We start from the raw sequence: 24561 nt of genomic DNA on the forward strand, positions 1-24561 counted from the left end.
TTACATTTTCACAAAGATCAGCCCTGCCCAGACATATAAAATATATTTTGTTTCCTTCATATTTTTTAAGAAATATGATAGAAGAATCTAAAATTCTCAAGTTTTTCTTGTGTCTGTTTGAGAAAACATAATTTTGCTTGTGGGAAGCCACTGATCATTTGAAATTTGTTGTTACTCTGATGTAAGATAAAAAACGCTCAAATTTCTCTGCATATGGAAGGTGTGGAGCCCAGAGTGAGCTCAGGCTGTCTGCTGGGCTCTCTGCAGGTGCTGCAAGCTGGAGGCCTGGGGCAGCTTGGGCAGGTCTCACAGGGCTCTGAATTCTCAGGTCCTCAGGGCTCCACCATGCAAATTTTCTGGGGATAGACTGGCTGAACTGACTGAGAATGGGAATGGGGCAGATTTTTCTTCGCATTCCTGCCAGCATAAGACTTCTGACTACTGCCTGAGCACTGATTGAATCCATAAAATCCAGAAGTAGCACCACATCATGCGCAAAGTTTAGTTGCAGTAAGTTCAGCTGTAATTGCTGCAGCCATTCCTACTCCCGTGGGCTCAGCTGTCTCCCACTGTTCAAGATATCTTCATTCATATCCACATTTGACAGCCATAACAAGTGACTGTGGTCCTGGAGACTCCAACTGACTTTGAAGGAAACAGCTGTTCTTGTTTCTATTCATCACAGACATGCATATGCACGGGAGATGCAAGAGAAATTTCTCCTGTAGGATTTCTCCAGTTCCAGGAGTAAGCATGAGAATACTCAGAAAGCATTCAACATAGACAATGTGTCCTTCTGTGCTCATGCTCTTCCATGAGGTATTAAAGGAGACTAATTCTCCTTTGGGGATACACAGCCAGGTACAGCAAGTTCTACTGAAAAAAAAAAAACCAAAATGACAAAAACAAAAAAAAATCCAAAACCAAAGAAGAAGGAAAATGAAAAAGAAACTAAAGAAAAGGAAGAAAGAGAAGAGAAAAGAGAAGAGGAAGAAGAGAAGAGAAGAGAAGAGAAGAGAAGAGAAGAGAAGAGAAGAGAAGAGAAGAGAAGAGAAGAGAAGAGAAGAGAAGAGAAGAGAAGAGAAGAGAAGAGAAGAGAAGAGAAGAGAAGGAAAAATGAAAAACCTAACAGAAGGGTTAAAGTTTCATTAGTCATTGGTAGGGATAAAGTGTGCTTCCCCACTACTCCTGAGCAAATTAATATCCTATTTCTTGAATTTTAAGCCAAGACTGGTTAGAAACGACTTTATTAGACTATAAAGTAAAAAATCTACAGTCCTTCTACACCCTGCTGTGTTCTGCTGTCCCCTGCATTCCTGAAGTTATCGCATTAAATTTTGCTCAAAAGAGTTGAGCAAAAGCAAGAGTTTTGTGGGGAGGTTTTGCTCAGTCACACAATTTTCTGTGTTCTTCTCATCCTAGTGTGGGGTAGCAGAGAAGTAGTGAAGGAATGAGCAGTGCAGAGATGGAGTAGCAGCTGTCATTGCTGACCAAATGTGTTTGCATGTTCTCATTTCAGTCGTTTGAGGATTTGGTTTTTTGTTTGTTTGTTTAATTGATTAGTTGCATTTCTTCTTCTTTTTTTTTTTCCCTCTAAACTATCCTTATTTTCTGGAATATTCCAGGAATTTTTTTAAGCATCTTGAAACCTCTCATGTTAAACCTGACATGAGACATTGTAGAGATTCAGAAGAGTTACCACAGCTATCTAACCATTTAAAGAAATCTAAACAATGTTTCTCATATTGATCTTACTTTTCCCTGTCCAGTTTAAGTCTGTGCAACTTCTACAGGGTGCTTAAGATAAACTGCTGAACATTCCTCACTTTGTTCTGTTACTGTGATAATAGTGTTAGAGAAGAATATAATAAAAATCAGCCTCTACAAAGCCATTTTTTCCATCCCATCCCATCCCATCCCATCCCATCCCATCCCATCCCATCCCATCCCATCCCATCCCATCCCATCCCATCCCATGCCTTTTTTGTGTGGTGTATAATTGTACACTATACAAATTAGGCAAATCACTTTTAACATGAAAACCTGTCATCTCTTCTCTGACGTTCACAGGAGTCCTGGTTCTCCTTTTCTATGTCATTCCTCACAATATCCAAGTGAAGAGGGCATTTCCAGCTAAGCTAAATGTAAGGGTGAAGTGAATTTTAATGGCTACCACAGATATTTCTATAGAAATACATGGCAGAAGCTTTGAACATTTTAAACTGAAGGTCACTGCAATTTCTTCCACCTACAGGATCTGAGAGTGCTAATAAATGTGCATGCTTGGGTGTGAAAAGATATAATCTACTACTTAGCAGTTAAAATTAGAAAAAGTCAAAGTCAAAAGGAAAGACAATTGTCTGAAGAATCTCACTTTGTTTTATGCATCACTTCCGTAGCACATTAATTCTGTCCTTGCTCTCTATTCCTGCGTACTACTAGCCCTGATTTTTATCTGCCATTTTATCACCTTGTCACTCTGTATTTTGTAGTCCTTCAATAGTTTTCTGGAGCTGGACCTCCACACTGTGTCCTGCGTAAGTTAGTACATCAGCAAACTCAGTTATGAATATTGCTAGCTTACTATGTCACCAAACTTAATTGTGAATATGAATGACAAAGTTAACATGAGTAACCTAGTACATCAGCAAGCTTAATTCTCAACCCCCTTTCTCAAACTGCTGACGGCTACATTTTAAATCATGGTATTATTAAGGCTGGAAAAGACCTCTAGGACCATAGAGTCCAACTGTTAATGCCACACCACTGTTTTCACCCCTAAACCATGTCCCCAGGTGTCACATCCACATGCCTTTGGAGCACTTAGAGAGGTGGTGATCCCAACACTTCCTTGTGCAGCCTATTCCAATGTATGACCAACAGCACAGGCCCCAAGCAAGCCCTCTCATGACTGAACCCACTTAACTGCAAAAACCATTCACAGATTGCTCCTCCTTTTTCCTTATATTCTAACCATTTGCATTTTTATATAAGGAGTTTCTCATCATGTAGTAGCTCAGCTTCTTTGGTAGCTTTACAGAGAGACTCATCAGGGATTCTTTTGAAGCTCAAAGACATGGTTTATTTTGTCTCCCCTTGTCTGTATTCCCTGACTCTTCACTAAACTCTCCTATAAACAATGTGTGGTGTATCATGTCACAAATATCACAGTATTTACTATTTCCTTTTGCACCACATTTATCCATGGGCCCACTCTGTCCTGGTACTGTGCAGTAAGGATGTCAATTTTACTGGTTTGCAGTTTTCAGCAATTCCCTTGAGGCCTTTCAGAAAATTAATATCCAAGAAGTCCACTTTGTGCATGCCTGGTGTAGGGGCAGAGTCAACAGTGGGTTGGATCCTGCACACCCCAAAATCTGTAGTTCAGCTGTTTTACCCTTGAGTCCTGCAGGACTCCCAGGTGAGGGCTGTCTACTCAAAACTGTCCTTGCCATTATCTTCCTCCACTAATCCATGGAATTATTATTATTTTTTCTGTAAGTGGGAGGTAGAAAGAATAAAAAAAGTCTTAAAAGGTCTGGAGGTGTAAAAATCCAAACTTGTCAGACAGATGTGGGATTTTCAGCCCAAAAATAGCAAATCATACAAAACCTCTCACGTCTGTGTGATCTTGAGTGGGGCAGAGTGATAACAACAACTTTTGCAATTCATGGGATGTATGTAGGCTGCTGAAGTAGGTGAGGATGTCACCTACTTGAGGAGGCACAATGGCCTTGCAACAGCAAAAATGTTACTTCTGGGTGTCTTATCTAGCTGTTGGTCCCCATGCAAGATAGCAAAATAAGGCCGTTGTTTTCCAGCTTCCTCTTTCATTCTTTTATTTCCACAGTTCCCTCTAGCAGTGAGCAGAGACTTCCTGGAAAGCAATAAAGAAGGTGTACGCAAAAAATCTACCTGCGGAAAAGAGTAGAGTAGTTCCTTGATGCATAGCAAAACCAGCTGTGGTCACATTATCCAGAGGGAAACAAGAATTGAAGAGGGCTTCATTCCTCATCTCATGAAGTGGGGAGGAGCCTCCTGCACCACTCTGTGCTCACTGCTCTCACAGGCAAATGTCATTTGTGAGATTCCCCCCTATATCACTGTCCAAAGATGACCTTCACCTTATAAAACAGAAAGCAAACCAGTCAGGGAAATTTGGTCTCTAAATCAGCCCTGGGCTGTGAGTTTAACAAGTGACACTCAGTATTTCTTCACAGATTGGATCGATGTTATCAAAAAGATGCAATACATAACATTTCTGCAGAAAAGTATTCTTGAAAAATGTGTCATCGTATACAATGAGCCCAAAGATAATGACACTGAAGGAAAGTCATTTCACAATTGATGATTTTATTTCATCCTAAGGCTGTTAATATCATCAGAGGTAAGGAAATTCCCCACCAGAGTCACCCTTCTGATAGGTCCCTGAAGGACAAACGTGTTGCTAACTGGCAACTGTCCCTCTGGGGCATGCAAACTGTCCTCATTCCACTTTCATGTCTTTCTGCATTATCATCTGGTGTCCTCCTCCACAGATTTCTGGCTGCATCCTTAAAAACTGAACACATCAATGATTTATGATCTTATAAGGACAAATTTAGACATCACACTTTCACTGCATCTTTAGAAGGACTATTAAACAGAAACACTATGCAAATAATGCTGCTCTAGCAATTAAAATTTATTCTCAGGAATTTATAAGATTTTTTTCCCACTTGAGCTACATGATTACACTATTTCAAGGAACCATGATGATAAATTGAGTTTGAAATACTTACCTACACTGAAAATTTGGCTATGAGGATAAACGAAGAGAACTCCCTCTTACTAAATTTATTGCAATAACATGTACAGTTCTTTACTGTCTCTTGTGAAAAGCCAGTGGTATGCTGCTCACTGGTGGTATATAATTCCTTGTGCAGTTGGTGCTTCTTGAGGTTTCTGATATAGGTTGATTGATATAAAAATTCATAAAAGTCAATGGAAAGATTCCTTTTGGTTTTAAAGTCATTGGAATTGGGTAACTGGATTCTTGATACCAATATAAGGTGCTTTTTTTTAAAAACAAACCCTCATAACTAGAGTGGGATGTCCAAACAAATTAATAGATGAAAAAGTATAGAAGAGGTTGATAGCTTAAAATAGATCCTGCCTTTTAATGAATTTGTATCAAAGCCAATCAGCAATATTCACATTATTTGCTGAGAATATTCCTATTTTCCCTAAATGGTCTCAAAATTCCTCACATTTGAACCTGGAATATACGGTCTTGAGAATTATGAAGGATGTGAGTGGCTTCATATCATCAGAAACCCACAGCACACCATGGGCTCTATTTAATTTGGATGGTGAAGGCTTACTCTCTTTTGGTTCCTGAATCATGCTTCTCTTTTGGCCACTCCAGACACTCAGGCAACACCTTTTACTCAATGATGGAAAGATTTTATTACTCACTGTCAAGCTAAATTGTTTTTGTTTTGATTACAAATAAATATGCTTAAGTCCTTTCCCTTACTTAGGACAGTAGAAAAATGTTTGGAATACAGTGGCTGTGAATTTATGGAAAGGCCATAATTTATTGATAAATGAAAAAATTATCAAATTACATAAAATACCATAAAGTTATTAATTTAAAATGCATACAGTACCCTTCAGAGATTCCTAGAAAATACTTGAAATGCTGCCAACTGCCCTATATCATTCATGTGCTTGTTCTCTTAATTTGTTCATCAACAGAACAGTTTAATAACAATTATCTGTGAACAAACAAATTGTTATGATTTTTCACCTGACACAAGCGATGAGACCAAAAGTCCAGCTGGTGAAATTCATGTTGCCTACCTAGTAACTTGGGTTTTTTTGCCATAGACTTTGCAAAAATCGTTTGCTTCTTTGATGGTGAACAATTTGATGTGGTTTTCAGATGGTGTTTATCACAAGAGGCTAGTGACATGGATATAGGTGGAAAAAACGATTCATTTTAAAACCTTGAGCTGGTCTTAGTAAGCTAGCTCTTCATTTCAGAAAGTTCTTATGAATTCTAAAATTATGTGTAAACCAACCACACAAATGCAACATCAACACACTGTAGGGAAAGAATAGCAATTAAAAAAAAAAGAAATTTTCATTAGTTTGTGCCTGAATCAAAAATAAGCTAAACAGGGATGGGAAAAATAAGTATCTTTTAATCTGCACAGAGAAAACCAAAGTCTCAGATGAAAAGTAGTAGTACTACTTCAGCTAAGTACTTTCTGTTCAGTGACAGAAATTGTTTCTCAACAAGCCTTTCACCTGACAACCAAAACAAACCCTGAACCTAAATCTGCCCATTTTACAGAAATGGTGTTTGACTACCTGTAGAACCCACTTAGTGAAAGCTCTGTCTCAAACCAAAGATGCTCTTTGAGGGTATAAGAGGCACTGTCTGGCCTGACTGACTAAAGCTAAGCAATAGCTGTGCTGCTTCCACAGTTTTTCACAGCCCTAGGCACCCTTTTAATCCATAGAGCACATATTTCACATACTTTTTACTTTTTCAGATCATGTACAACATCAATTTATAGGTTTGCAATTTTGCTAGGCCATTTTCTATTACAAAGGGGCTTTTCTGATAAACTCTCTGAAATGGTGAGAAAATGACAATACAGAAGCAGAATTTTCAAGAGGACACATTTTATACTGGATGGACTTCTTTTTGCTTTATTTGTCAGGATGATCTATCATTTCCAGGACCTGCTTATGTGCATTTCTCTGAGGGGCATCCCTGAAAGCACAAACCAGTGATGTGGCAGGGATCTTGGGAAATACTAAGTTCAGATCTCAGTCTGAGTCAGCACTTCCCTCTGGGTGGGACAGAATAGGAAACACATCTGCCCTGACCCTCTTGGGTCCCACATGGATAGTTCTGCTCCTCCTGGTGCCTGTGTTTCCCTGTATTTTCTCTAATCTTAAATTCAGAGTATACAATCTACAGCTGAGCATTTGCTCAGTGATTCAGATAGGTAAAGAACAAGGCTTTGGACTTAACCTTCTTCCTCAGCCCCTGTTTCTGGCTCAAATTTCCATTGCTTTGCTATGTTTTCCTTCTAACCAGTGACTTTTCTCTCTGGCCACCTGTGGCTCATTTTCTCCCACTCCCAGGAAAATTCCCTGATTTTTTTTTTACCCTGCTTGGCCCTTCCCAGAGCCCCGCTTTTCTGAATCTATGAATAGGGTCAAAACTCATCCTTCCTATGGATCTCTTTTCAGGGCTTACCTCTTCCCATGCAATGTGACCCAGATAATGCTGGCTGAATACAAAGGAAATCTCTGTCAGAAGACTGTATGTGTGTTTGTACTTATACAAACATGAATACATATTAATACCTATTTTCAGAGAAGTCCAAACCATCCTTTCTCCACCTTCAGCCCCCCAACATCTTAAGAGCACACCATTCAGCCACATACTTTAGCCATTTCTAAAAATAATTGTTTGACTTTATTATAATCCTTCTAATCTTCTCTCTTTTCTTTATTCTATCAAACCCGATTGCACCCTGGATATATGAAATTTAGCACCTTGTGAGCTCCTATCAAATTTTGGCAGCTAATTCAGTTGAGCTGATATTGTAATACTCTGTCCTTATCATCTTTTGTGGTTTATTTGGAGAGACTCTTGTGAACATAAGAAATAATAAGTCTATCATTAGGTGTGGGAGTTGTACTTCTTGTCTGGCTATTTCTTACCTGTAGCTAATCGGTTCAGAGGAAAGTCTGTGGGTTTTGTTCCTTTTTACTGTTATTGTTTTCTTCCTGGTAGTTATTCTCAGTTTGTCTGCATTTGAGCTAGAAAAAAACTCCTGTATAATGCCTCTTCAGCCACAAGAGTATGCAAAGACATGTATAACAAATTTAGCATCAAAGCAGATTCTGCTATTCTGACATATCAGAATAGCACTGCCACTGTTTTTCACCTCCAAGAAGGAGTGAGAGGGGATAGATGGTCTTGAGTTTAAAAATATCTGACTGAGGGTTAGCTCAAGAAGAAAGGTGAACTTGCTTTTTACTGTCATCCTACTTTGCCACCCCAAAGTACTGGTACACAAAATTTTATCTTACTGAGAGGTGCATGCACTCATGTAACTTGCCCCAAACCTAACTATTCTGCAACAGGATTTATTCATTTATATTTAACAGCTGGACTACACACATGAATTAAATTAATAAACAAAATTGTTGACAAGGAAACGCTAGCTTTCATGTGCTTGAGAAGGCTGTGGTGAGGGGAAGGTCTGCAACAAAATTCAGGGGAAAAGGTTCTAGGCAGTCCCACCATCTGATAGCCTGTTTTTGTATCACCACATCTGTCTCAGAGTGCCAGAGGGAAACCAAATTTTCTTTCCTGCCGTTGCACAATTTTAAGAATTACTGAGCTGTGTGGGATGAAATTCACCTCTGGGCTGAGTGGCAAAGCACTTGCCAGGAGCACCTCATGCAGTTCAGCTCCAGCTCCTGCCTGCCTTTAGCTTGCACAGCTGGCTAAACCAACAGAAAACCAAACCATAGGCCTTGTAAAATGGAGGGTAATTGCTACACAGCTCACAGCAAGCAGGGCTCAAAGCAGCCCTGGGTTCCCTGCATGTGTCTGAGATATAGCATTACATACCTGCTCTCGCTGGACCCCTTGCAAGCAGAGATGATCTAGCCAACTGTATAAATTTTGGGGTGAACAAAGCTTTATTAAGAGAAGGAATGAATCCTACTGTGATCTTACTCAGCTGTGGTCAAAGCTAAGCAGCGAGCACAGTTTGCAGCAAAGAAGCAAAGACTTCAAATGCAACACATTAAAGTATCACTGGAACAATCTTACTTAGGTGCTCTTTGGTGCAGCTGTTTGTAGAAACAAAGGCACTATATTAGTCACACTGCCATTAATCAAGTCGTCTGGCTGACTCATAACTGCAAAGTGATAATAGAGTAATTCAAAATATGGACAACAAAACACAGTTTATGGCTACTTTTCCACAATAGTAAAGAAAACAGGGAAAGGAGTGGCTATTGTAAAGTCAGGGGTGGTTATTGGTATTACAGGGACATAGAGAGAAGTTGTATCACCTGATAATTGATAATGCTTTACAAGAAAAAAATCATGGCTCATATCCTTCAAAAATCAGATTTTAAAACAATGCATTGAAATATCACCCTTATCAAATAAAAATTGCTCAGACATACTGGTGTTGCAGATGCAGGAAGGCAGGACAATCAAACGTCATGGAAACGGTTTTCTCACCTAAAGAATGAGAGAAGGCAAACGTGGCTGGAGTTAAATGGGTTTAGATTTACAGTGAAACACTGTAAACATCTCCTCAAGCCTTCGTCTCCTGGTTCCACTAGTTTTCCAAGGCAGATAACATTTTTCCATATGTGAAAACCTACACGCACTGATTTACCCATGTTTGATATCTTACACTAATAAAGCGATTCAGTGTGTAATTTCATTAATTCTGTTTTTTCTAGGCTTCTTTATTCATTTGCCATTAGGCTGGAACAGTGATGACGTATGTGACTTAAGGTGGGAATGACTCATATTGACATTCTTCAGTAATGGTCCCTGCAGTGTTGGGGATACCATCCCATTGAGCCTATTTGCTGAGCAAACAGGATTCCCAAGAGACAACAACCTGGACTGCAGTGGCTGTGGGAATAATTAAATTACTTTTTGCAGGATGATCAAATTTGCTAATTTACATTGTATAAATTCTAAATTTTGTGCCAGAGTTTACCTGGGAAGACTCATTTACTTTTTTTTAAGGTGGAATTTGGAATTTCCCAGCTGGAGGCCTATGTCACATTGTTTCATTGTGATCATTTTTGTGAAGGATGAAAATAAGAAGGGAGCATTTTTCTTACTTTCCTTCATTTCAAGTTGCTTATACATTAGGGTTAGACATTTATTATTACACTCAAATTCCTCTTGAGACAGAAAGGTAGCTATCTTAAAGTGAAGGTAACAAGGCTGTGAGACCATAGACAAGAGAAGTTCATAGCTACAACAAGAAGGTTGTAGCTTGGGGGGGTTTGTATTTCATCTGTCCACTTTTCTGCTAATGCAAAAGTTGCAGAAAACCAGCCCAGATTCACTAAATTAGTTATTTGTGTTGGCTAAACAATGTCCACTTCTTTTTGGATTCCTGAGGCAAGTGGCCTGGCCTCATGTTCTCCGCTTTTAGACACAGAACTTCCCAGCTAGTATTTTAGTATTTTGCCTCAGCTCTATGCTGTTCAGAAGCATGAGCAGGGTGTGCCATATGAGGCTAACCAATTATCCCATTGCACACTCTACAACTCTGAGAGGGGTGTTTCTGCTGCAAAAAATGTCTGGTGAAACCACAGGCTGCTCCTGAGTCTTGTGTATACAGCTGGCTGTGGGCTCGAAGCCACTCCCAACTGGACAGTGCTGACTTCATATTATGAGCACAACTGCCTCAAGTAAGTGCATAACTCTTTACCCAGGGAGTTTCTACCACAAAAGTCAGGAAAAAAAAAATATACATACTGGTAGGTCCAGTAGGTCTCACCAGTTTGTGTACACCGATTTGTTTCATCAGCTCTTGACTGAAACATGGCGCCATAGAATTTAGAAGACCAATTTGAAGCAGACACGTGGTCCTATAAGACTTTTATCCCAAAAATAAAACCAGTATTTATTGATAATTTATACGAAGCCAGCAGATGTGTAGGCGAGTGAGGAATCTCCTGTCCACTTTGCCATAGTGCTGGAGACTGAACACCATCAGGTTCTAAAACAGCCTTGATTTTTCACAAAAATTATGTATGGTTATGATACAGTTCAATGTGTGAGGCAGCAGAAAAATGGCCTTGGGATAGAAGACATCTCTACAGTGCTCAGAAAGTGAGAGGGAGGGTAAAGAGCCATGCCAATGCATAGAGGTAGATTTTGACACAAAGGAAAAAGGAGATCTGCTGAGTGGTGCAGTGGGAATGGGAACCTCCTTTATGTGGCACACAGAGAATGCTTAGATTGACATATCTTGAGACAATATAAACAAGAAGACTGCATTGCTGAAAGTCAGAAAAAGGGTGTTGAAACAGAACAAAAATGAAAATGAATAGACAATAAACACCTGACTGTTGGTTTTTAAGATTGTAGATTAAAACTGTTGGTTTTGGTATCTGGGTATTTGTATATTGTGTAGCATTTACAAGACTTGGTGACAACTGGGGTGTGACAACTCCTAGACAGTTGACCAAAAGGGATATCTGACTTGCAGGCCTGAGGAAAGGTCAGTAGCATGGATCCAGGAGGGAGCAGGATTCTGTTTGACACTACTGAATTGAAGCTGGTGTTGGTCATTCAGAGAAACCACAGGAGCAAGTCATGAGGGTGAAGAAGATCCTCAGCCTAAACAGATACAGGTAGGGCAAGAGAAGTGTCAGAAAAGTCAAGATATTGACAAAAAATGCCAGTTAACTGGTGAATGAGTTTGGGATACTAGCTATGAGGTGGACATTTTCAAGCCTGTGGTTTTATATGTGGATTGGACCATCTCTTTCCACGGTTTTTCATGAGGAGCTGAGGCTAGTCTTATCAACCCTCAATGAATGTAACTGATATGGCATGAAAAAACATGAAAAGTATGACTAAAGACATATCAGATAAAGAGAGTCTAAGAATGGATTAAAAGCGTCAGCTGAGGGGAATGAAAATGAAAGCTAAATCAGGAAGGATAAAGTCATTGAATTTCAGAACAGTGAAATTAGATTTCACACTTGTTAATTCCAGATAAGGGTCAGTCTAAAACTGCACATTTAGCCCAAGGCACAAGGACCCTGCTAGATCGTGGATCAAGTTCTTCTAAATTGTAGCTCTACATGCAAACTGTAGAGCGGTTCTTTCCAATTTAACACCAAATACTAAATTATATTTAGTGGGAGTTTTTGGTGTGATATAAAAGCACTTTGTGTTTCATTGAGACTTGGTAAAGTGCAGTGCAAATCACTTGTGCACTAGCCTTCATTAATAACTTTTTACATTTCTGTACCAAGTGCTGGAGAAGAGACCACTGAATTCTTCCTATCAACTGTTCTGTGGCCTCCAGCAGCTTTGGGGACCAATAGACAGCTATCTTCTCTGCTTACAGACCATCCTGCTACTCTCCTTTAGTAGTAAATCACCTTCTACTTCACCTGCTGAGGCCAGACCTCCCTGCTGTGCTGTTGTGTACAGTATGACCTTCTGAAAGTACTCTCACCTAGTTTATGTTCCCCAATGACTTCATCAGATGCCTCCTCCCTCCTCCCAAATCAAAATAAAAGTCTGCTCCTCCAGTTAGTTATACGCTGAGAAGCAGCACCTTGTGATGAGGGAAGCAAAGAGTCTGCAGCTGAGGCAGACCTTGGAGGGGGATCTATCATTGCCCAGGCAGGTTACAGCTTTGAGCAGTTCTTGTCCATTACTATTACTGGAACAAAGCACAGTCAGGAATTTTGGAACTGCATCCAAGAATCTCCTGCTTGCAGAGTCTGATATGAGTCTGGGCTATCCATTCATGCCCATATGTGCATGGATATTCAGATGATGACTTTGTGGATTTAGTCCAACAGCTATGCTATATCAGGCTCCTACCATAAAAATCTCTTTGCTGTGTACAGTTTCTGTGACACTGCTATGAAGAAATCCACTTTCTTGGAAAGCTTTATCCCCTATGCATGAGGAGGGTAGATGCTGTGGGAACTGCACTGCCAGATCTGTGTGACAAAATTAAAAATACTATGCCACCAATTAACACCATGCCTTTCCATATACCCCTTTATGAATCTGTTCCATGTAACATACAACTATAGCAACATGCAGCCATAAATTCCTGACTTATCCAAAGTCAAGCTAGTGAAACTGTTTCTTCTTTGGTTTTCCATAAAATCAGTATGCAGAAAAAGGCTATAAAAAGGAATACACTCCAGGTCATCTGGAGGGGAAAGGCTTGCAGTGCCACACATCAAGGAAGAAGTCTGCTGGGCTGCCTCACAGCCTCCTCATCCTGCCACAGCTGCTCACCATATGCTGCCCTTGATGGCAAAGAGCCCTTTGATGACGGATCTAACCCAGGCCAGGGGACACTGAGATGTCATGGATAACAGCTGGGAACTCGTGGGAGATGATGAAGTCATTTGTCATTGTACAAATCCAAAATGTACTCCCATACTCATTGTGAAGAAAATTAACTCTACTTCAGCCAAAACCAGCACATGTGGTCACAGCCTCTACCCCAGTCCCAACGAGGATGTAGAAGCCCCACCAGGGCTTAGTTGGCCCCTGGCACACATGTGGGGAGAGGGTGGCATGATGTGAATGCAATGGCTATACACCACTCAGCTCTGTGTATCTAGTCCATCCCTCACTGCCTCAGGCTGTGTGTGGGATGTGTAAACACATTCAAAAGGTCACGTTGGAAAGATATCTGAAACATGAACAAGTACACCCAAGAAAGAAGTATTTTTTTTTCTCTTCACTACTGTCAGCTGGGTCAAAGTGTTGCCAGTGCCTTTGCTGCACAACTTTTTGCTATCCTAGCCCAAAACACAAGGCCCTTTGAAGAAAACATGCAGTGTTCCCCGGTACCTCTGCACTGCAGGAGCAATTTCCTCCAAACAAAGGCAAATTGTTCAGCAGAGATGTGGGACTATATAGCACCATGTATCTTGTTTCTATACTGACTTCTGCAATTCCACAGAAAGCTCACACATGTGATTATTGAATCATCACATACCACACAGTTTGGCAACGAAGAGCCACTCAGAATTGAATGGCAAGTCCTCAAGTCTCTTTACATCAGCCAGCCTGGGTACAGACTGAGTCAAGACAGCCATCTGGATTCAGCCTTTGAGGAGGGCAAAGTGCTCAGCCTGCCTGGTGGCTGCAAGGTTCAGTAACTTCTGACTCCATCCTGGATCAGCACAATTATGATTCAGCCTTCAGACTGAGTCAAGACAGCCATCTGGATTCAGCCTTTGAGGAGGGCAAAGTGCTCAGCCTGCCTGGTGGCTGCAAGGTTCAGTAACTTCTGACTCCATCCTGGATCAGCACAATGCCTGATAATGAAAGATCAGCTTGAGGAAAGCTTGTCAGCTGAGGAAAAAAAAAATGCACATTTGTTTGTGTTTACAGTCAATGGAGAACAAAAAGTTGAACAAACTGAATTCTCCTCTCTTCTGGATGGCGAGCACACAGACATAGGAAAGAATTTTACATAGGAGTAACCAGCAAATATGGATGCTACTACTTCTGATCACCTTCCTTTTTCTCTTTGAAAGGAGGAAACCCATAATTTTCATCACTAACATTATTCATTGCACGTATCTCAGCCAGAAATCTCCAGTCACAGCTGAAGCCCTATAAATAAAGTTATAAATGCCCTATAAAATAAAGTTTCAGCAACATATAATATTTAATACTTATTGATACTTTATACTACATATTCCTAATGGCAGCAATGACTTCAGTTTAACTCAAATAAAGCAAACCCCATTGGCCTTGGGGACTATGCCTTCACACATTAATATGAGAATGCAAGTAAGAAATGATGATGTTCTTGTTTTTATGCACAGCTTAGAACACTACAGAGTGAAACAGACCTTTTGCAAGCTCCTTCAGAATTGACTGTTCACTAGAAACATTCCCACCCATAAGCCTGTGCAAAGTACCAAGCCCATAAGCCTGTGCAGAGTTTATTGTGACAGAGGACAATGTCTGCAAATATCTTGAAAATAATTTTTTGCTGTATGATTTTTTCACTCCTGTCATGAGTTGTGGTAGGACAGCAGTCAGTCCAGATACTGTTACTAAAAAAACAAACAAAAAAATAAAATAAAATAATATTTCTCATTTGTCAGACTGTGTTTTCTTAGTTTCATTTTATATTTCTAGCCCACAGAAGGCTTACAGGAAATTTCAGCTGGTAAAATGTAAATTTACCGTAATTGTGTAGTAGTACCAGATGCAGCTGACCACAAGTTATGTGCTTTAGAAAAAAAGGCGTTTGCACTAACAGAGTAATAAATGACAGGAAACAAAATTGCTTGATGCTAGCACAGGTTTTTGAGCCTGTGAGTCTCAGAAAAAAATGTGTGTACCGTAGCTCCAAAGGATACCACACATTCTGCTGAAATTCCCACAAGGAGGAAGACATATGGTAGAAAAAGTTAGAACTGCAGAGAAAAATTAAGCTTTTGTTTTGTTACCCTATAGCATGCCACTCTTAGGGCTGGTGGAACTACTGGCACAGAGAGCTAAAAGTTCAACCAGGGGCATTCCTTCTTTCCGGTAGGGCAAAGAGGTGTTTTTCCGTGTGAGGCCTCATACAAAAACCACAAGCTGAGCTCTTAGAGCTAAAAAAGCTATTTTCTAACTTCAGGCTCAGCCACCAACACTGGGTTCAAGTATTACAGAGAGTTCCTCTTTGCTCTTTGGGAGAAGCTTAGGCTTCGAGTATCCCAGGTCGTCCCTGAAGCTGCAGATCTCCTTGCTCTGCTGTGGGAACACTGCCAGTGCCATAGATGGGTGGTGTCCTCCTCCAAGTGGCAGAGGACAAGCAGCACTGTTGAGTCATCATGATTCTGCTTTCATTAATCCCTCTTTCAGCCTTAGTCACACTGCTCTTGGCCTCTTTGATGGCTCTTTGTGCTGTTTTTTCCCCTTCTCACATCATCTTATGTGTCTAAAGCTATCTGTATTCATACACCAAATCACATATTACTCATACTTAAAACTCACTAGTTCGCTTACTTCAGCAGTCTTGTCTTCAGGACCTCAATAAAAAATACTTAGGAATTTCATTATAACAATATTTATGAAGGCAAATACTATTAATTCAGTTTGCAGTGTAAAAAAAAACACCCAACAAATCCACACCACACAAATACCCATCTAAGTTACTCCCAAATGAAATTCATAATAGATGTCACAAGACTGATCCAAGCAACTGCATTTGGGGACCAGCCTGTCCCTGCCTTTCCACACCCATCTTTGAAGGGACAGGAATTTGTGTGGCTAGCTGCAACAGGAGACGACCAGGGAACTCAGTCACCGTCCTGCAGGATATAAGCCCCTCCAAATGACTTCCAAACTAATCACAGAGGGAAGGAGTGTGAAAGGTTTCATCTCAGGTTCTTGGTCAGACAGAACACCTGATCCAACTGGATGACACCAGCAAGCATGGAGATGAGGGATTTGGGGACAAATTACTATGAAGTTTTCTGCCAAAGGCAACCACAATGTGCCAGGAGCTGCCTTATGCAGCTGCCTCATGCAGCCCCACTGCAGACTATGAGAATCTAAACTCTGAGAAAATCCCAGTAGTCTGCTTTGGTTACTTGTAAGGTACAAGCAATCCATCCCATCACCTTCTGGAAAACAGGATTTCATAACAATCATATCTTCACTTTTCCAGGTGGCATCCAGTTCACCTGCTTACCAAATTTTTTGAAGCATTGCAGCATTTTTCCACTGGCTTTATGGAAAACATAGCCATAATAAGCTGAGGAACAACAGCAGTCTTGACCATGGCAAAACATGAAGATAAATGACATGATGATTTTAAGGAGTTGACATCGGATCAGCTAAGCCAGCACAAGGTGCATATGACAGATGAGACATTAGAGCCTGCAGGAGCTCAGAACACACTAGACAAAGTGCAAGGGCAGGTGACAATTTTTCTAGCTTGATAAGACTGCTAAATTTTAAGTTCCTCCTCAGGAAAACATACCATAAAATTGTATAAATGTGAAACTAACTACAGCTACCACGTGATCGCAGGAACAGGCTTTGCCAGCCAAAGGGGATGAGAAATGCTGAGGGTGACATTTTTTTTCTCCTTTGAAAGTGAGCTCAGCATTCCTGTCTCCTAAATACCTGAAGATATCTAAGTGTAAATATATAAAATCCCCATAATGTAGAAGATAAAAAACTCCCCAATTGAGACAGCTCATATACACATAAAGAATTGGAATGCAATTACTTTGCTTTTGACCATTTTTCAAATGGCCAAAAGTCATACCAGCAACTGAGCTTATTCCTTGCTGTTTACTAGTATGTGGTAGTGCATTGTACCATGTAATACAATGTGTATATACACATAATAGTTACACTTCATTGGAGCAAAGTAGTTCAGCTGCAAATGAGGAATAACTTCAAGCACAGGAGGAAACATCCTGTGTTCTTTGGCTGCTTTGAATGGGCAAGTGAACTGCAGAAGGAAAACCTCATCCAGTATCTTCAAGTAGAGTTCAAGTTACAATACAGGAACGTGTTTGTCAAAAAGAGGAAACAAAAACCCAAGACTTTGTCTCCAGTAACCTCTGTGGCAGCAAGTGTATGTGCTAATTAATCACAAACAGGCATCTACAACAGCTACTTAGGTTTGCTGAACATTATATAAAAGTTTGATATCTCTGTTAATCACACCAGGGACCAATCCAGTACCTCCAGATTTTGGTGAATAGCATTCCCTTTACTTCTGTAAACTGAATTGTGGTCAGAGTGAAGATGAAACAGGAACTTTAAGACAGTAAAATGGAAAAGAAACTGACTCCTTATGCTTAAATTTAAAAGTTTTGTTATTTGTATCACAGACATAGGATATGATAAACTCCATGCCTAGACTCAGAAATTGCTTCTCTCCAGTCAAGTAAAGCAATACCTTTTTTGGCTATGTGTTATTTTCATGTTAGAGTATCACTTCTCTGAGAGAAATATCTATTGTAGTGAACCAAATGTAAATAAAATCTTAACAGCATTAACCCTGCCAGACAAATAAAGACTTCAAGTGTATTTCTCAGATTATTGCCAGTGTTTCATAATACTTTTTCAATAATTTCCCATGATGCCTTGCTTGCAGAGAAATGTGTAAAGTATTCAAACTTTTGTCAGGCACTCAGCTCCTTCAGCCTCCTTTAAACCTGATTTAAAACACCTCAGCTGATTTTGCAGCATGCAAAACCACAACAGACTAATAGGAAATTGTCTAAAAGCCATTGTGGATGACTATAGGCTTGATCAACACTTGCATAAGTCAGGCAATTTCAACAGGAAAGGTGAGCATTTGAAGCCTACTTTTTTTTAGAGAAAGGTGTGAAGATTCTTGTAGAGAGTATAATAGGTTCATAGTTCATCCCTGAAAGAGGAAGTGTTTGACTGTCTTATTCAAGGAACCTAAGTGTGGTTGATTTTACTGCCAATTCTTTCAAGGTGAACCACAATAACATTCCACAGACTTTTGACCATTCTTTACCAGATGTTAAATTTTGAGTACCTCACACATAGGATTTTCTTTAACAGACATGCTCAAGGAAATAAAAACTTCTCATTCAGATGCTGCAGTTTGATTTGCCAGGTTTCACGACATATTACAGGAGACAGTAGGAGCTATTACCTCTGTCTTCAGAAGGAGAATTGGAAAGAGAGAAGTATAAAATAATTGGCAAAAAGCATAGAGGAAAACACAGAAGAGGTCCTGAGGTGTGCTGATGTTACCATCATCAAAACAAATATTGATAATATTTTTATTAACCTTCTTCAGTTTTTTTCCCTCATTCACATTTCTATATTAATGAAAACCAGACTCTCTACCAGAATAGCAAAAGAGAATTAATTCCCCAGAATACAGATGTGTAATACCATTAAACAAATTTGCTTAATATTATTTTTAATAAACTCAATTTCAAAATTAAGTGAAGAACCTTCCATGCAGAAAGTCTATTGATTCCAGTCCCCTTGCCATGGACAGGGATATATTTCACTAGATCAGGTTGCTCAAACCTCTATCCAATCTGGTCTTGGGCACTTTCAGGGATGAGTACCCATGATTTGGCTGGGCAACCTGTTCCAGTGCCTCTCCACATTCATAGCAAAGAATTTTTTCCTAATAACTAATATGAGAAGTCTGCTATTTTTGGCTTCAGCTGGAAGCCATTATGCCTTGTCCTGTCACTACAGGCCTTTGTAACAAGCCTCTCTCCATCTTTTGGGCTCTCTTCAGGAACTGGAAGGCCACAATTAGGTGACTCCAAAACCATCTCTTTTTCAGGCTGAACAAACCCAACTCTCTCAGCCTTCCCTCACAGGAGAGGTGCTCCATCCCTCTTACCATCTTGGTGGCCTCCTCTGGACTCTCTCCAACAGCTCCATGTCCTTCCTGTGCCGGGGACCCCAGAGCTGGATGCAGCCCTGCAGGTGGGGTCTCACCAGAGCAGAGCAGAGCAGAGGGGCAGAACCCCCTCCCTTGCCCTGCTGGCCACACTGCTTTGGATGCAGCCCAGGACACCATGAGCTTAATTGAAAGAAACCCCTAAACATTAATATAAAGAAAGCCTAATAAAACCCCCCATCCAGCTTTCTAGCTCCCTCTTTAGGAGAGAAAAGGAAGCTGGAAAAGTATCCCACCTGCTACTTTCATTTTAAGCTCTCTGGCTCCTCCAGAAGGAAAATGAGTGAAGAGATGTCTTCCTGCTGCCAGAGGTAATATATTTCCTTCTGTAAAATTCCACAAAGTTTTGGGGGACATTTTTCTCATATGATTTTATACAGGGCATCTTAGGGAAGAACAACATAGATTAAAATCTGCATTTGAACTGCTAAAGACAAGAAGAGCGGAGGCAAATTGATTTAGCAATGTGTGAAAAAGCTTTGAAGGAACAGTTTCAAAGCTATTGCGGTGTCTTGCAAGTTCAAAGCTTGGGTGTGCAGAGAGGGCCAAGCACAGGCAGGTTTAAAATGAGCAACCATACTTTCCTTCAGAAGCCCAAAATTTGTGCAAAACTGTGCGATGAAAAATATTTCCTTCTGCAACTTTCCCATGTTGCTACTTTGTGTTTTGTCAAATGCTTTCACTTCTTTTCTAATAGCGGAGGAGTAAGCAAGAAGCTGAATCAAGCTGAGGACACAAAAGCAGGGGCTTTGCTTGCCATGGCAATTCTGCTAGGTTGGGACTTCTTATTCCTTCTTTACTGTAAAATAAAACCCGCTGAAAAGTGTGAAAACCTTCTGGTTTTCTTTGGGTTTGCTTTCTTTGTAGAGCTGCTCAGGAGCAGAAAGAACATGCTCTTAACATGAAATGGGGTGCTTGCTTCCTGTGGTTATGTATTTCTCTTTGTTGAGAAGCCCAGCAAAGTCATTTATACCTCTGTGGCTGCACCAGGTCATATTTGACTGAGGTGTTTCCTTGAAAACTGCTTTGTTTCAGCTTACTCATCATCTGTTTCACTGAAAACTAGCTCCTGCTTCATCATCATAATAAAATTATTCTCCATAAATTCAAAGGCTTTGGACCAAAGCTGCTCCCAGGTTAGCAGATGCAGAAATGATCTTTGCAGAAAGACAATAGTTTACTGCAAAGTACAAAACCACCTAGATCATTCTTGCTGTTGTCTCCATCACCACCTTTATTGTCATTATTTTTAAATTACTCTCCCTGAATTCTCCTGTTGTAATAGGGGCAGGGTGTGTCCTGTAGACAGTGCAGCTTACTAACATTTTGTACAACCTTTTATCTGGAGGCATCTTGTGTGCAAGAGGTGCAGTCATTGCCTGAATATTCCCTTCTGACACTGATGGTGTTATTGCACCACGAATCAAGAACTATGTAAAGTCAGCTGAGATTAATGGCTATTTGTGCTTCTGAGTGGATATGTGAGATGTGTGAGAATTGGATCTTCTCAAGCAAGGTCGCAATAGCAAAAAGGCTCTCAGTACATTCATGATTATGTGGGGGAATGCTTTTGGACTCACTCAGTTACACAGATGACTGCTTTAGTGTGGCCCTGCAGCCTTGTATATACCGTATTGCCACTCCTACAAACAGCTCACAGACTTTGCAGTGAGTTTACAAAGCCTCAGGCCTTGCTTTACCTGAATTTATCTTGACATGCCTGAATCTTCATTTTCACTTGCTTATACAATTTTTTTTTTCCTGATCGCGGGATAACATGCACCACAACTTTTTATTGGCCTCAGTTTTCAATGGCAATTGAGGTTCAACACACTTTGAGCCTCTGACTCTCAAGGCATGAACTGGGATAATGAAGACTTGCCCATGGTAAGAGAAGATCGTGTTTGAGACCATCTGGGGAGCTTGAAGAAGTGCATCCCAGAGTCACAAGTGAACTGGCAGATTTATGACTTAAGCTGCTTTTCACAGTATTTGAAAAGTCATGGCAGTCAGGTAAAGTCCATACTCAGTGAAAAAGGGAAACATCACATCCATGCTTTTGAGAGGGTGAAAATAACAATCCTGGGAAATATCAGCCAGCCAGCCTCACCTCTGTTCCCAGAAACATCATGGAACAGATACTCCTGGAAGGTATGTCAAGGCATATAGGTGACAAGGAGGCAATTAAACACAGCCAAAGTGGCTGAACCAGGAGCAAACTGTGTTGTCAGTGAACAAGGAAAGAGCTACTAATGTCACTTACATGGGCCTCTGTAAAGCCCTTGGCGTGGTCCCTCACAATATTCTTGCTGTTAAATTGGAGATATTTCGGTTTGAGGGATGAACTATTTGATGGATAAGAAATTGTCTGGATCCTCACACCCAAAGAGTTGCAGTCAATGGCTCAGTGTCCAAATGGACACCTACCTAACAGTGGTCTTCCTCAGTATTTTAGGATGGTCATTTTTCAATATCTTTATTTATTTATGACAGCGGTAGTGGCATTGAGAACAGCACCAGCAAGTCTGTAGATGACACTATGAGGAAGAAAAAGCCATTGACACCAGCATTGTATCTCTCTCCAACAACTTGCCACATCCCTCCCCATTCCTCAGAGTGCAACCATCAATATTGGGACCCAGGTGGCAGTGGAAGGCTGAGCACAACACCTAAGAAAGAGGTAATAGCCCAGATGTGTGTGTAGGAATTTTAAGTGCATAGTTTCTTCTTGCATCTTTTTCCCTGTAACAGAATTCTTTATTTACTTTTTCTCTCTTTTCCCATAATAATTTTATCTGTGCTAATACTTATGCCCTGATTACACTGTTAAGATTTCAATTATGTTAACAATAAGTGCCATCTTTACACATAGAATGAATTTCCTGTTTTCCCATAGCAAGTTGTCGAGCATGACGAGATCACTGCTGCAGCCCAGCTGGTTTGCTGCAGAAGCACTACTGCTGGAGCCTGCACTAACTCCTTCTAGCTCAGGGGAACCACTGGTCAGGGCATAGCCTAAAAGTAACATGATGTAGTGTGCTAATACTGCCTATTGCAGATAATGCTGTGTTGAGGAACACCTTCAGTTCAGGTATCTCAGTGTGAAGCTGCTGTGCCAGCAGTAGGCTGAGCTCTGAGAGCAGGAGCCCGAGCTGAGACATGAGGCTGTGAGCTGCCAACCCTTTGCAGAAAAAAGGGCAGGGGAGCCTGTGGTGCAGCCAGGGGATGGGACACTCAGAGGCACAGCAGGAGCTGAGGACCTCAGACTTTGTTTCCCTGAGACACTGTGAGGTATAAAAGCCCAGTGGTTCCTCTGTTTGGGGCCCCTCCTTGGAGGCACCTAGCTCAACCTGTTATTTTGTCATTTAGTTATTGCACCATGTTTAAATTATTTTAAGGAGCTGGATGTCTGAGACTCTGCTATGGGAAACCTGTGGTCAAGCTGGTAAGGATACCTGGTGTAGCTGTGTGAGGGAGGTGTAGCTGTGGAGGGGCTTTTGTCCCAGCTTGGGTGGTGCCAGAGTGACTGCCAGAGTGGCTTCTGGATGGTCTGACAGGGAAGTTTCCTTAGCATTGAGAATGACAAATATTTGTTAAATACTTCTATTTGATGTAGAAGTCCTTAAAACCTTTGAAAATGGTGGACTAATTTGTGGGTGAGGTATAACCTGGACATGGAAAATAAGTTTGGACTAGGAAGAAGATAAATGTTAAACTTTCATGGTCTTTATTGGTAGAATAGTGAGTGGATAGTTGTTAGAAATCATATCTGTCAGTTAGTATTTAGGTAGTGGAGATACCAAACCCATGGCAAACTCAACTATGAGCTGTTGAAAGCAAGTGGTAGATGTGCTTTCCCATATGACTCAAACTCATTATTACCCATATGACTCAAATCATTATTACTTGATTCTGAATAAGAGGAAAAGGAGATTGTTTGGTTGATATTTCTCCCTTTTTCATCAAAACCCCCTGCTGAGTTGTGAGCTGGTCTGTGCAGCTCTCCCCTCCCCCTGATTCTGTTGGCAGGGTTAGGGGCTTTGGTAGCCACAGGCCCACACCACATGATAGGGAAACACAAGATCTGAGGAAGGAGGGAGGCACCAGGGGACTGACCAGAAGCCTCCCTGGTGGCCCTGAGCAGTAAGATGATGAGAAACCATCCTCTTATCCCCTGATCTCAGCATGGCTGGGTCTGGCCTTGCTCCTTCTGGCCCTGTGCAAAGCTGATGTCAGGAACAACCATTAGCATCCCCTTCCTTGCCCCTGACACAAAGCATCCTGCCAGAGCCCAGCACTGCTTCCAGTTCTTTTATTTGCTGCTGCAGCACTGAGGCCATCTGACACACACATGAAAATCAACCAAAAAGTCCTCAAAACTTCTCTGTAAAGTTAAAAATTAATCAATCAGAACAGAAAGCCAAGCACAGGACAATAGTAACCAAGTCGAAGTACTAGAAAAACACATCTCAGAGCTGCATGTGCCACTCCCCTCAAAACAGAATCCAGCCCTGATTGGCTGCAGCAGAACTGGTGACAAGGGTCTTGTCATGTTGGAGTCTACACCATTTTCTTAGCAGTGAGAAAACTACAAATAGATTTATGGGTTATAGTCATCACTTATCATGAGATTTGGAGTGTCCAGCACAATGTAAATCTGAGGAGGAGTTCATCAGAGACAGGACCAGCCTTGAGCCAAGAAATGGAAATGGAGCTGCTTGCATTGTCTAAGAGTGGAGGGCAGAACAACCTACAGATATCCTCACTCTGTGTCTGTGAATGAGGGGACAGCATAGAAGCAGTGGGTGGCAGGGAAGTTGGCAGATTTCTAGAGGACATCTCACAGATCCTGTTGGAATCTCCTCTGTGTTCTGCAAATTTGCAGAAGCTGAATAACTTCTTCAAATAATTTTAACTTGAAAATTTGAAACACTTCTGCCAAAACTGCTTATTTCTGTTTGTCTGTTTCCAAAACCTCAGAGTTCCATCTGGGACAACTTCTATTCTTGAACTATGTCCTATCTTGGAAGATATGGAAACAAGTATACAGGAAAAATCCTGATGCTATCTTTGGAGCTGCAACCAGGAGAAATCTGCTTAACTGATCTGTGGGGATGGTGCATCTGCAGTCCTGCCACCTGCAAGAGCTCTGAGAAGATGCATGTGTGGCTGGCTTAGAGCTGGAAGGACCGAGAGGTTGCAGAATGCTTGGTGGGGAGAAAGGCTCATCAGAGCTTTTATCTACTGAAATGGAAGACTCCTAAAGGAAAAGAAACAGCACTTTCTTGACCATTTGTTAACCACAGTTTCTTGAAGTGTTTATGCCATGTCTATAGTTTTTCTAGCTCTCAGAGCAGCA

The sequence above is a fragment of the Agelaius phoeniceus genome, chromosome 5, assembly GCF_051311805.1.
Source record: "Agelaius phoeniceus isolate bAgePho1 chromosome 5, bAgePho1.hap1, whole genome shotgun sequence".
Taxonomy (NCBI): Eukaryota; Metazoa; Chordata; class Aves; order Passeriformes; family Icteridae; genus Agelaius; species Agelaius phoeniceus.